General features: G+C 43.7%; 1 pseudogene; it reads right to left on the bottom strand.

The window, feature by feature from the left end:
• Window positions 1-11,901: 11,901 nt before the first annotated feature.
• Window positions 11,902-12,673, bottom strand: LOC122426766 (annotated as a pseudogene).
• Between the last annotated feature and the right edge of the window lie 796 nt (window positions 12,674-13,469).

Genomic DNA, 13,469 nt, shown 5'->3' with positions numbered 1-13,469 from the left:
CAATGTATTCTTTCCTACCCTGGGGGCAGTAACTGAATCTCTCTCTCTCTCTCTTTTTTTTTAAAGATTGAAGTATAGTTGAAGGAATTGAATCTTAATCATCAGTGTATCTACATTTCTCACTCGAGACTAGAATGAGCTCTGTCTAAAAAGCATCCTGCTTTCCCAGGGTGTAACATGAACACACACTGAAACATACACGCACTTATTGTGAGAGAGTTTAAGAAGCCTCTCTAGGGACACCTAAGAAAGAAATTTAATTTATATATTTCCCCAAAGTTTTATTAATATATCTATATTTTTTAAAAGATGTCAAGGATTTTCAGAAAATCAGAATTTTTGGAAATAGGAGGGTCCAATTCCTTCATCTTACAGAGAGGAACATGGGGCTCAGAGGGGCTACGTGACTGTAGAAATTACATAGTGTGGAATGCATTTCTTGCAATGGTAACAGGGTTGTGGAAAAAGCTGAGTTGTAATTCTTTCAATGAAATATCACCAATCAGGATTTTCAGTCCATATTGCACATCAAGAAGTCCTCACCCTGCATTTTCCCCTGATCTCAGTCTTGACCCCAGGGAATTACCAGTGATCTCAGAGAACATTGGCTCAGGGAAGACCTGGCCCCTTACCTTATCCAGATGAGTCATGGACACTAGAGTAGTAAGGGCAGCTCACAGCTGGCTAGAACTGGGCACAGCTGTGCCTATTTCTGCTCATCTCTGTTATATCTGTGCTTAAGACCTGAGGCCATAGCAGATATAATAAAACTCTCTTGTAAAACACTTGTTTTTTGAAGACTTGGTATTTCTGTAATACAAATCATGATTCCCCTGACATATATATTTCAGTCCAGTTGCTCAGTCATGTCCAACTCTTTGCGACCCCATGGACTGCAGCATTCCAGGCTTTCCTGTCCATCACCAACACCCAAAGCTTGCTCAAATTCACGTCCATGGAGTCAGTGATGCCATCCAGCCATCTCATCCTCTGTCGTCCCCTTCTCCTCCTGCCTTCAATCTTTCCCAGCATCAGGGTCTTTTCAAATGAGTCAGTTCTTCCCATCAGGTGGCCAAAGTGTTGGAGTTTTAGCTTCAGCATCAGTCCTTCCAATGAATATTCAGGACTGATTTCCTTTAGGAAGGACTGGTTGGATCTCCTGCAGTCCGAGGGACTCTCAAGAGGCTTCTCCAACACCACAGTTCAAAAGAATCAGTTCTTCAGTGCTCAGCTTTCTTTAGAGTTCAACTCTCACATGCATACATGACTAGTGGAAAAACCATAGCTTTGACTAGATGGACCTTTGTTGGCAAAGTAATGTCTCTGCTTTTTAACATGCTGTCTAGGTTGGTCATAGCTTTTCTTCCAAGGAGCAGGTGTCTTAATTTCATGGCTGCAGTCACCATCTACAGTGATTTTGGAGGCCAAGAAAATAAAGCCTGTCACTGTTTCCCCATCTATTTGCCATGAAGTGATGGGACCAGATGCCATGATCTTAGTTTTCTGAATGTTGAGTTTTAAGCCAACTTTTTCACTCTCCTCTTTCACTTTCATCAAGAGACTCTTTAGTTCTTCTTCACTTTCTGCCATAAGGGTGGTGTCCTCTGCATATCTGAGGTTATTGATATTTCTCCCAGCAATCTTGATTCCAGCTTGTACTTCATCCAACCCAGCATTTCGCATGATGTGCTCTGCATATAAGTTAAATAAGAGGGGTGATAATATACAGCCTTGATGTACTCCTTTCCCAATTTGGAACCAGTCTGTTGTTTCATGTCCCATTCTAACTGTTGCTTCTTGACCTGCATACAGATTTCTCAAGAGGCAGGTCAGGTTGTCTGGTATTCCCATCTCTTTCAGAATTTTCCACAGTTTGTTGTGATCCACACAGTCAAAGATTTTTAGTCAGTGAAGCAGAAGTAGATGTTTTTCTGGAATTCTCTTGCTTTTTCTATGATCCAATGGATGTTGGCAACTTGACCTCTGGTTCCTCTGCCTTTTCTAAATTCATCTTGAACATCTCGAACATCTGGAAGTTCACAGTTCACATACTGTTGAGGCCTGGCTTGGAGAATTTTGAGCATTACTTTGCTAGCGTGTGAGATGAGTGCAATTGTGCAGCAGTTTGAACATTCTTTGGCATTGCCATTCTTTGAGACTGGAATGAAAACTGACCTTTTCCAGTCCTGTGGCCACTGCTGAGTTTTCCAAATTTGCTGGCATATTGAGTGCAGCACTTTCACTGCATCATCTTTTAGGATTTGAAATAGCTCAACTGAAATTCCATCACCTCCACTAGCTTTGTTCACAGTGTTGCTTCCTAAGACCCCTGACATATTACCAGTAAACTGTCCCCCCATCTACCCAGTCATCTGTCCATTTGTCCATCATCCATCTACTTATACATGTCTCCATTCACCCATCCATCTAGGTAACCAACGAACACCTATGGAGTACCTATTTTGGCCCAGTAACTATGCTAAGCAGTTTTTAATCTAATATCTCACTATAGCTTTATACCCTCCTTGAAAGGTAGGTGATTCAATTCAATCCCCATAGAAATGAACAAAATAAATAAAGATCCAAGCTGACTGAACAAGACAGTGGATGCCTCCCAACTACTTGTCACAAAAGGAAGGGGCCTGCTTTTTTGTGAGCCCCAGATACTTGCTTGCCACTTTCACAGATCTTATCTCACTGATCCCTCACAACCGCTGTATAGATTTATTTCCATGTCCATTTTCTAGATGGGGAGATTGAGACTCAGAGGGCTTCAGGGATGTGTCAGTGTACCTGAGCTACTCAGTGGCAGAGTAACGTTCAAACCCAGATCTGCCTGAATAAATATGGGTCCCTTCCTTTTTCTCCTCTCCCCAAGTGACTGCACCCTGGCCCAAGCCCCTCTACACACTGTCCTAGCTTTGATGAGTGCTGGGGTAGGGATCTCATGAGGTCCCTGCCTTTCTCCCTTGGGGCTTCTGTGCTACCTACGCAGGTGGAAGCCCTGGTAGGGATGACTTTCCTGGGCTGAGGCTCCTGCGGTCTGTTAGGGAGGGCACTCCTGCAGTGAATACAGTGTTCCAAAGAGCTTCTGAAGCCAGAGTGCCATTGTCACTGGAGCTAGAAGGTGACCTGGATCCTGATATTTCTGCAGGAGGAGGGAAAGGGGTAAGTGAACAATCAACAGCTGCTGAGCACAGATCATGTGGCTGGCACTGTGGAGGGAATGTCAAGTCCTTACCTATTGATGGAATTGACTCTTTCCTCTGCCTGAATTACTTTCACCCAGATTTCTGTATAGCTAACTCCATTGCCTCCTGCAAGACTTTGCTCAAATGTCCCCTTCTTAGGGAAGCCTGTGTTGATCAGTTCATTTAAAATAGAATCTGAGAGAGTCAAGTGCTTCCCCAAAGCCACTCAGTCATCAGCTGGGTCATGTCCAAAGGCCATGCACTTTCCATTCTGCTGCACTGACTTCCTCTGTCGACATCCTTCATGACATATGATGTGAAGGCTCATATCTTCCTATTTTCCCGATATGAAAAACAAGTATCAAGGCATGAAATGACTTATCCAAGGTCACATAGCAATACCTTGGTAGAACTGAGATGCATAAATCCCTTTTCTCACCTTGGTTTTTGTAAGACGCTTCTCTGGTCCACTTTTCCATCTGAATGCACATCATTTTCCTTCATCACCATTCTCCAGGCCCAACCCCCACAATAGTTCTAGTGTGGGCAACACATATCTTTGACTTGTATGTTCCCTTCGAAAATGTAGTGTTATTTTCCATGCATATTGATTTTAAATTTACATAAAAGGCATCATTTACATAAATTGGGCTATTGGCCTCATTCTGGTTCTCATTTTTTTTTCCCCAATCAGCATTGATTTTTTAAAAATTTATTTTTTTGGCTGTACTGGGTCTCTGTTGCTACATGCAGTTTTCTGTAGTTGCCATGAGCTAGGGCTACTCTCTCGGAGAAGGCAATGGCACCCCACTCCACTACTCTTACCTGGAAAATCTCATGGACGGAGGAGCCTGGCAAGCTGCAGTCCATGGTGTTGCAAAGAGTCGGACACAACTGAGTAACTTCACTTTCACTTTTCCTTTCATGCATTGGAGAAGGAAATGGCAACCCACTCCAGTGTTCTTGCCTGGAGAATCCCAGAGACGGCGGAGCCTGGTGGGCTGCCGTCTATGGGGTCGCACAGAGTCGGACACGACTGAAGTGACTCAGCAGCAGCAGCAGCAGGGCTACTCTCTAGTTGTGGAGCATGGAATCTCTCTTTTTGGTGGCTTCAGTAGTTGTGGCACAGGGGCTTAATTGCCCTGAGGCATGTGGAATCTCCTGGACTAGGGATCCAACCCACGTCCCCTGCATTGGCAGGCAGATTCTCAACCACTGGGCCACCAGGGAAGTCCTCAGCATTGCTTTTATGATGTAACCTTGTTGAAGTGCGTGTATCTGGCTCATCGATGCAAACATCTGCCTGGCTCACCTCCATCAGGTGAATCTACATTTTTCTTACCTGTTCCCCTGACAATGGACACTTACGTTACTTCTAAGTGTAAGGACATTTAGGTTACTCCTAAAAAAACCTCCTTTTTTCTGCAAACAATGATTTGAGGAGAGGCTTCCAGATGTTCCCCTATGAACCAGTGTAAGAATTTGCCTGGAATGTATACCCAGGAAATAGCTAGGTCATAACCAGTGCTAGGTCATAAGCTATACCGGTATCTAACTGGGTGAAGAGATGCCAAGTCAATTCTGGAATGGCCTCACCAGGCTACACACCCACTCATGGTTACAGGAAAGTTTCTATTTCCCCAAATCTTCACTCACACTTGGCATTGTCCAACTTTCAAGCCGCTGTTAAGTATAGAGTAAAGTCTTGTTTTTAGTTTGAATTTCTCTCAGATTACTAATGGGCAGTATTCTTGGGCTTCCCTTGTGAATCAGCTGGTAAAGAATCTGCCAGCAATTTGGGAGACATGGGTTCGATCCCTGGGTTGGGAAGATCCCCTCAAGAAGGGAAAGGCTACTCACTCCAGTATTCTGGCCTGGAGAATTCCATGGACTCTATAGCCCATGGTATTGCAAAGAGTTGGACATGACTGAACAACTTTCTCTTTCTTTCTTTCTACTACTGGGCTTTTAATCATGTTCTCTTTAGTCATTTGAGTTTGTTAGTCGCTCAGTCATGTCCGACTCTTTGTGACCACATGGACTGTAGCCTGCCAGGCTCCTCTGTCCATGTAATTATCCAAGTAAGAATACTGAAGTGGGTATCCCCCTTCTCCAGGGGATCTTCCCAACCCAGGGAAGTTTGCATTTCGGGCAGACTCTTTACTGTCTGAGCCCCCAGAGAAGCCCAGTCATTTGAGTTTGAATGCAGATAATTCCAGGTCCAAAGAATACACAGTGTCATATAGTGATCAGTAAAATAGCCTCAAGGTCCATATGAAGTGAAGTGAAAGTTGCTCAGTCATGAATGACTCTTTGTGACCCCGTGGACTATACAGTCCATGGAATTCTCCAGGCCAGAATACTGGAGTGGGTAGCCTTTCCTTTCTCCAGGGGATCTTCCCAACTCAGGGATTGAACCCAGGTCTTGCACTTTGCAGGTGGATTCTTTACCAGCTGAGCCACAAGGGAAGTCCTTGTGGGGTCCACATGGCCAGGGTTCAATTTCTGCCTCTGTTTCTTCATCTTTAGATGGGAATAATTTTACTGTGAATGTAATAGTGTGATTTTGAGGATTTAAAGCTTCTCAGGACAGTGCCTGGCACAAAATAAATACTTAGTAAAGGCTCTGTCCTGCCCTGATAGAGTGCGTCGTTCCCCACAGCCTCCTTTCCCACGTGAGCCCACAACCCCTTCTCCCTTGTTCCTTTACATGAAGTTCATATTGCATATTCATATGAATTTTCCTTAAAACTGTGAAACTGTGAAAGAGAGTGTTAAAAACAAGACAACAGGGCCAAAATGAAGTCACTTATGCTAAACCCCAAGTCCCAACCAAGACCTAATACCTAACTTGATTGCAGTTTTAGCATCTCCCAGTAATGAATTTCTTAAACCAGTCCATCTGAAATCATCTAATTATTGAGGTCATCAGCCTCATACACCCCTGCCTTCCTCGGCTCCTAAAGGAAGATGAACTTGCCACTGCCAGTTTTTTGTTAGTAAAACTTCCTTGTCCTCACCCCCTTTTACCAATAAAAATCTTTCATTTTGTGCTGCTTGCTCCTTTTTGCCTATTAGAAGGGACATTGCCTGACTGAATAAATTCAATAATTAGCCAATAAGATCTTTAAAATCTACTTAGTTAAGTTTTGTTTTTTTAACAAGAGGAACAGAGTGTGATTAGTCTGACTTTTTTTTAATATAAATTCCTGGGTCATTCTAAAATACATTCAGAGAGAGTTGGTTTTTTTTTTTTTTTGGTCCAAGAAAAGTTTTCATGTATTTGTTATTGAACCGCACAGACCGCTAGTGAGGAAACATGAACCTTCAGGAGCCAAGCACTCCTTCTCTCCCATAAGCTGTTCAGACAGTAGTGATATGCTCAATACCGTGATTTGGTTGGTTAACATGCAAGTGACCTTAACACACCATAAACGTGTGCCACTTCGTATGTGAGGCTTCTTACAGACCCAGCTTGGTTCCCCTGTGTCTTCTCTTGGAGTTGTACCTGGTATTATCACCAGTTTTCATTCAAATCAATTGAGTAATGGGATGATTCTGCTTTTGATTCCTGACCAGGAATCACTTGATCCTGAAAGTCTGGTGAGAAGACATGGTGAAGAGCAAATTCAATGGTACATAGGATGGCAGAGAAGGGAAAAGAGGAGCTCAGAGAGGTTTTTAAGGAGAACGGCCACATACATGAGTCAGGGGTTTTGGCCCATGGAAGGAAATGATGAATCGGTTCCTTAAAAGAAAGGATGGGACATTAAAGGACACTATCAACAGAGTTAAAAGGCAACCCATGAGAATTGCCTGGTGGTCCAGTGGTTGAGACTCTGTGCTCCTAATGCAGGGGGCCCTGGTTTGATCCTTGGTCCCACATGCAATTAAGAGTTCAAATGCCACAACTAACAGATCCTGCATGCTGTGACTATGAATAAAAGAACCCATGTGCCACAAGGAAGATCAAAGATCCTGAGTGCTGCAACTAAGACCTGGTGCAGCCAAATAAATAAATATTTTTTAAAAAGCAAGTGACTCTTTTCATAGGGTCTGTCTTAAAAAAATAAAAGGCAACCCATTGAATGGGAGAAATTATTTGCAAATCACATCTGATGAGGGAGTGATATGCAGAATATATAAAGAGCTTCTACAGCTCAACAATAAAAAAACTAACAAGTCATTTAGGAAATGGGTAAAGGATTTAAATAGACATTTCTCCAAAAGAGATATACAGATGGCCAACAAGCATATGAAAAAAATGCTCAGCATCACTAATTATCAGGGAAATGCACATCAAAACCAAGATGACATGAAAACAGAAGATAACAAGTGTTAGCAAGGATGTGGAAAAATGGAATCCTTGTGCATTGCTGGTTGGAATGTAAAATAGCACAGTTGCTATGGCAAACAGCATGAAGTTCCTCAAAAACTTAAACACAGAATTACCCTATGACTTCGTAATTCCACTTCTGGTTATATACCCAAAGGAACTGAAAGCAGGAACTTTAATACCAAAGTTCATAGCAGCAGTACTCAGAATAGCCAACTGTGGAAGCCACTGAAGTGTCCATCAACAGATGAATGGATAAACAAAATGCAGGTGTGTACAAAACCAGGGGATATCATTCAGCCTTAAAAAGTATGCTACATGCTACAGTATGAACGAACCTCGAGGATATTACGATAAGCCAGTCACAAAAATATGAATACTGTTTGATTCCACGTGTTAAGGTGCCTAGGGCAGTAAATTCCTAGAAACAGAAAGTAGAATGGTGGTTATCAGGGTTGGGGGAGAAGGGAATGGGGAGCGATCATTTGATGACTATGGAGGTTCAGTCTGGGAAGATAAAAAAGTTTTAGAGATGGATGGTGGTGATCATTGAACAACAGTGGAAATATCCTTAATGCCACTAAACTATACACTTAAAAATGGCTACCATAGTACATTTTATGTGAACACATACACACACATACCACTTGGGAAAATGGGAAGATTGGGTAGGAAGAAGTGGGGTGAAATGAGAGAAATTCAAACTTCCAAAGGAGCTTTTCTCATGGTGGGTTCATCATGTTCAAGGCGGGGTTGCCTGCCATGGATTCAACAAACTCTGCTGGAGTTACTCTGTGTGAAAGGGCTGAGTCATTAAAATTTTATACATGTGAGAGTCTTGCTTCATGTGACTGTCTGAGGCAATGCGGCCTTGTGGAAAGAGAATGAGTGTCCTTTCATTTTCCTACTTTCAGCGATTGCCTTTCGCTAGCCCTCTGCCATGTGCGGTGTGAGCAACAAAAGAAGTTTCTGCCCTCACACTGTAGCAAAATGGCAGACATGTTAAAAATGCAACGGCGTGTTATGCTTGCTTTTCAGAGCTAAAGCCAGGTCATCCGGCGTGTGAGAGGCCACCAGGAGTGTCTCTTCCCAACTCTGTGTTCACATTGGTAGCTTGACTGGGTATTTACACCACAGAAATCAGCAAATGCTACAAATCTTTTGAATCTCAGCTCTGTCACTGGCTGTGTAATCACTTAGGCGAATCACTTAGCCTCCCCAGCCTCAGTTTCCTTATTTGTAAAATGGCTAGAGTAAATGTCGGTTCTTTTCTCTCTCCTAGGAAGAGAACAATTTGACACTTAGGATGCATCATTGCTTGCTCCTGGATGACAAGAAGCCTGTCTCTCCTCAGATTAATATCTGATACCTTCCCTCATCCCCTCAGTTGGCACCAAAGTTGCCCCAGACTGGGGGGTGTCCAGAGAGGGCAGTAACTGATCCTGCCCTTGGGGTACACACTTATTATGTACCCAGTGAGCACTAAGGAAGGGGGAGAGACTAGTGATGGAGGAGATGATAACTGCTTTGCGTAGTTCATTGTTTCTTTATTTTTGGCTGTGCTGGGTCTTCGTTGCTGTGGGGGCTACTCTCTAGTTATGGTTCATGGGCTTCTCATCACTGTGGCTTCTCTTGTTGCAGGATGCAGGCTCTAGGTGCGTGGGCTTCAGGAGTTGTGACACAGGGGCTCATTAGCTGTGGCTTTCGGGCCCTAGAGCGTGCAGGCTTCAGTAGTTGTGGGGCACGGGCTTAGTTGCTCTGCAGCATGTGGAATCTTCCCAGACCAGGGTTTGAACACATGTCTCCTGCATTGGCAGGTTGATTCTTATCCACTGCACCAATAGAGAAGTCCCCATTGTTTCTTTTTTTAAATAATTTTTTTTTTAATTGAAGTATAGCTGATTTACAACATTGTATTAGTTTCTGGTATACAGCAAAGTGATTAATATATATATATATATGTTCTTTTCCATTATAAGTTATTATAAGATAATCAATATAGTTCCTTGTGCTATACAGTAGGCCCTTGTTGCTTATCTATTTTTGTTGTTCAGTTGCCCAGACATGTCCTACTCTTTGTGACCCCATGGACTACAGCACACCAGGCCTCCGCATCCCTCACCATCTCCCGAAGTTTGCCCAAGTTCACGTCCATTGCATCGGTGGTGCCATCCAACCATCTCATCCTCTGACGTCCTCTTCTCCTTCTGCCCTTGTGTTAGTTTCTGCTGTACTATAAATTGAATCAGTTATATGTACATGTATATTCCCTTCCTCTTGAACCTTCCTCCCACCCACTCTCATCCCACCCCTCTAGGTCATCACAGAGCACCCATCTGAGCTCCCTGCACTATACTGCAGGTTCCCACTAGCTATCTGTTTTACACACAGCAGTGTGTATATGTCGGGGCTTCCCCAGTGGCTCAGCAGTAAAGAATCTGCCTGCAGTGCAAGAAGACCCAAGTTCAATCCCTGGGTCAGGAGGATCCCCTGGAGGAGGGCATGGCGACCCACTCCAGTATTCTTGCCTAGAGAATTCCACAGACAGAGGAGCCTGGTGGGCTACAGTCCATAGGGTTGCAAAGAGTCAGACACGGCTGAAGTTAGACACAACTCAGCATGCACGCACACAGTGTATATATATCAATCCTAATAACCCATTGTTTCATTGTTTATACTTGATCCCATGGCCTGCAATATTATGGATGTTTCACAACAACTGAATTTTAACTACAGTAGCGGCCAAAAATTGTTGAGGAAGGCAAGATGGGGCATGGGGAAGAACTCTGGCCTTGGAGTTAGATCTGGATTTGTCTCCCAGTTCTGTCATCACTAGTGGTTTGGCCTTAGGTAACTGATTGCCTATGTCTGAACTTCAGTTTCTCCAACTGTAAAAATGGAGATGATGACAACTATTGTATAGATGTGTTAAATGGCAAGGGGAAGACAACGGAGACAATACCATTTGGTAATCTGTCAAGAATAATTATATGTGCCATCGAACGTGAGCAGTAATATTGCCAGTTACCTAACATCTATTCTCTCCCTAGTCCAAAACAGAAGAACCCCTATTTTATTTGAAGTAACAAAGCATCCAGCTTACAGACTACGTTTCCAGGACTTCACTAGTGGTCCAGTGGTTGGGAATCCACCTGCAATGCAGGAGATCCCGGTTCGATCCCTGGGTGGAGAAGATCCCCTGGAGAAGGGAAAGGCTACCCACTCCAGTGTTCTGGCCTAGATAATTCCATGGACTGTTTAGTCCATGGGGTCACAAAGAGTTGGACACAACTGTGAGACTTTCACTTTCACTGAAGCTCTCACGCCTAGAGCCCATGCTCTGAAGCCACTGCAATGAGAAGCCCAGGTACTGAAACTACAGACAGTAGCCCCCACTAGCCGCAACTGAGGAAGCCAGAGAGCAGCAGTGAAGACCCAGCACAGTCAAAAATAAATAAATTAATCTTGAAAAGAAAAAAGTAGTAAGAAGAGAAAAAAGACAACATTTCCTTACTGCTACAGGAAGCCAGTCTTCTTTTTTTGTTTTGAAATTGGATTCTTTATTATAACTCTTTAGAACCAGCCTTCTGACTAAGTTTCAGCCAATGAGGTGTAAGTGGAAGAGTTGAAAGGACTTCTGGAGATGTTACTTCAAGGGATTAACTCAGTCAAGTGAACCTCTTCTGCTTTTCCCCCCTTTCTCTTCTCGCCTGGAATCTGATGTTCCAACAGCCGTGCTCGGCCTTGAAGTGACCTTGAAAATGGAAGCTCTGAGCCATGATGGTAGAACAGAATGAGACGAACAGCCTGGGTCCATGATATTGGTGGTGTACTATTCCCGCCCTCTTCTGCCTACCTCTGGACCACTTTTATTTGACAGAGAAACACAATTGTCTCTTGTTTAAACTTCTGTTATTTTGGATTTTCTGTTACATACAGCTAAATCTAACCTGTCTGAATACTGTTGAATGGAGCTATGGGAGACACGAGGGGAGAGGGGTCATCTCATGTGGAGCACTTGCCTTGGGCTCAGATGGTCTACACATTTACGTGGTATCAGGGTTTCCACTTGACTTCTCAGCATTTGACTCTGTTAAACATTCCTTTCTTCTTAAAACTCTCATTCCCTGGCTTCTGTGACCTGGTGTTTGTGGGGTCTCTCTCTCTCTCCCTTTTGAGTTTATATGCATTTTATTTTAGACAAACTACACGAATCATTTTTTCCCCTCAAAAACAATGCCTCCACTCCAAACAAATCCGTATCAAAATAAATGAAGAGCTCAAGATGACATCAGTCCCAGTGTTTTGTGGATGAAAAGCAGCAGCCGGTCAGTTATGACAACAGGTGATGCTCCAAAGTCACTGCCAAGTTTGTTAACATTTTCCCACTTGTAAGCCATCCTTAAAATCATATATGGGGGTCACACCATCCTCATGGTAGTTCAACAGAGAAACCATGCCATCTGGATTCATGTTTTTGCTGATAAAAAATGGACAATTTTAAAAATTTTATTTATTTTTTATGTGCTGTACTGGGTCTTCATTGCTGTGCTCAGGGTCTACTCTTCATCGTGGTGTGCTGGCTTCTCATTGCAGTGGCTTCTCTTGTTGCTGAGCATGGGCTGTAAGTGTTCTGGCTTTAGTAGTTGCAGTTTGCAGGGTCTTGAGCTACTACTAAGTAGTTGTGGCATGTGGGATCTTCCTGGACCAGGGATTGAACCCGTGTCCCTTGCATTGGCAGGTAGATTCTTAACCACTGGACCACCAGGCAAGTCCCAAGAACTGATAGGTTTTGAAGTCAGCAAGGATGCACTTGATTTGTTCTGCAGCTCCTGTCATATAAAAGGTTTTATTCTTTCTGGTCTCTGTTCTTCATGTTTCCCTTTGACTGACTTCATGTCATCTTTGATGTACTTCTTGTAGGCTTCTTTCATCAAGGTGGTTTCCTGCAAGTGATGGTTCATGACAATAGCAACATGAGTGATTACTGTGCTTTCAGTACCTTAGCCTTCCAAGCCTTCAGTGAAAGCATTTCCACCAATGAGTGATTCATCAATGTTACCCTTTGTCCTGTTGATCACCTTCCCCTTCACCTCCAGACACAGCCCTCTGCGACCTCCCAGATCTTGTAGATGTTGGAGAACATCTCATGAGGGCTGATGCGGTCATGATGGTCATGAGGAGAAGATCATGATGGCAACTGGAGGGACATGACTTTGGTGCTAGGTTCCTAGAAGCCTGGAGCTCAGAGTAAGCACTGTGCAGCCAGAGTGGTGCTTTGGGGGGTGGGGTGGGTGGGAGGAGAAAAGTGTGGGATCTCTTTTGATTATCAAGTGACAGAAACTTTGACTTCTGACTTCAACAACAACATCAAAAGAAGAGTCCAGGATTACGTTTCGACCCAGCTGAATAGAGGGATTCAAACAACAGTACAGAGACAGAAGCGACGTTTAAAATACTTAACAATTGGCATTGCATTGTCATTGAACAGATGTCAGAGAAGGTGTTCTGGACGTCTCCTGCCGGGCCAAGCATCAACTCTTTAGTTACTGGGTCATAGGGAAGTTCAGGGGTTCCAGAAAGGTGACTAGGAGAAAGTGGGGGAATGATTCGTATCCCCAGGGGGTTCTGGGAAGCATTTACTTCCCAACAGAAATATTTCAACAATAATCAGCCATTCCAATGAATACCAGATAAATAACAGCCCTGTGTTAGGACCTGGTTCAATTCAGTTCAGTTCAGTTGCTCAGTTGTGTCCGACTCTTTGCGAGCCGATGGACTGTAGCACGCCAGGCTTCCTTTTCCATCACCAACTCTCAGGGCTTGCTCAAACTCAGGTGCATTGAGTCGGTGATGCCATCCAACCATCTCATCCTCTGTTGTCCCCTTCTCCTCCTGCCTTCAATCTTTCCAAGCAAAAGTGTCTTTTCCAATGGGTCAGT

This window comes from Cervus canadensis, chromosome 24 (genome assembly GCF_019320065.1).
Source record: "Cervus canadensis isolate Bull #8, Minnesota chromosome 24, ASM1932006v1, whole genome shotgun sequence".
NCBI classification, from domain to species: domain Eukaryota; kingdom Metazoa; phylum Chordata; class Mammalia; order Artiodactyla; family Cervidae; genus Cervus; species Cervus canadensis.
The sequence above is the reverse complement of the archived record's forward strand: the minus strand, read 5'-3'. Positions and strand labels throughout refer to the sequence as shown.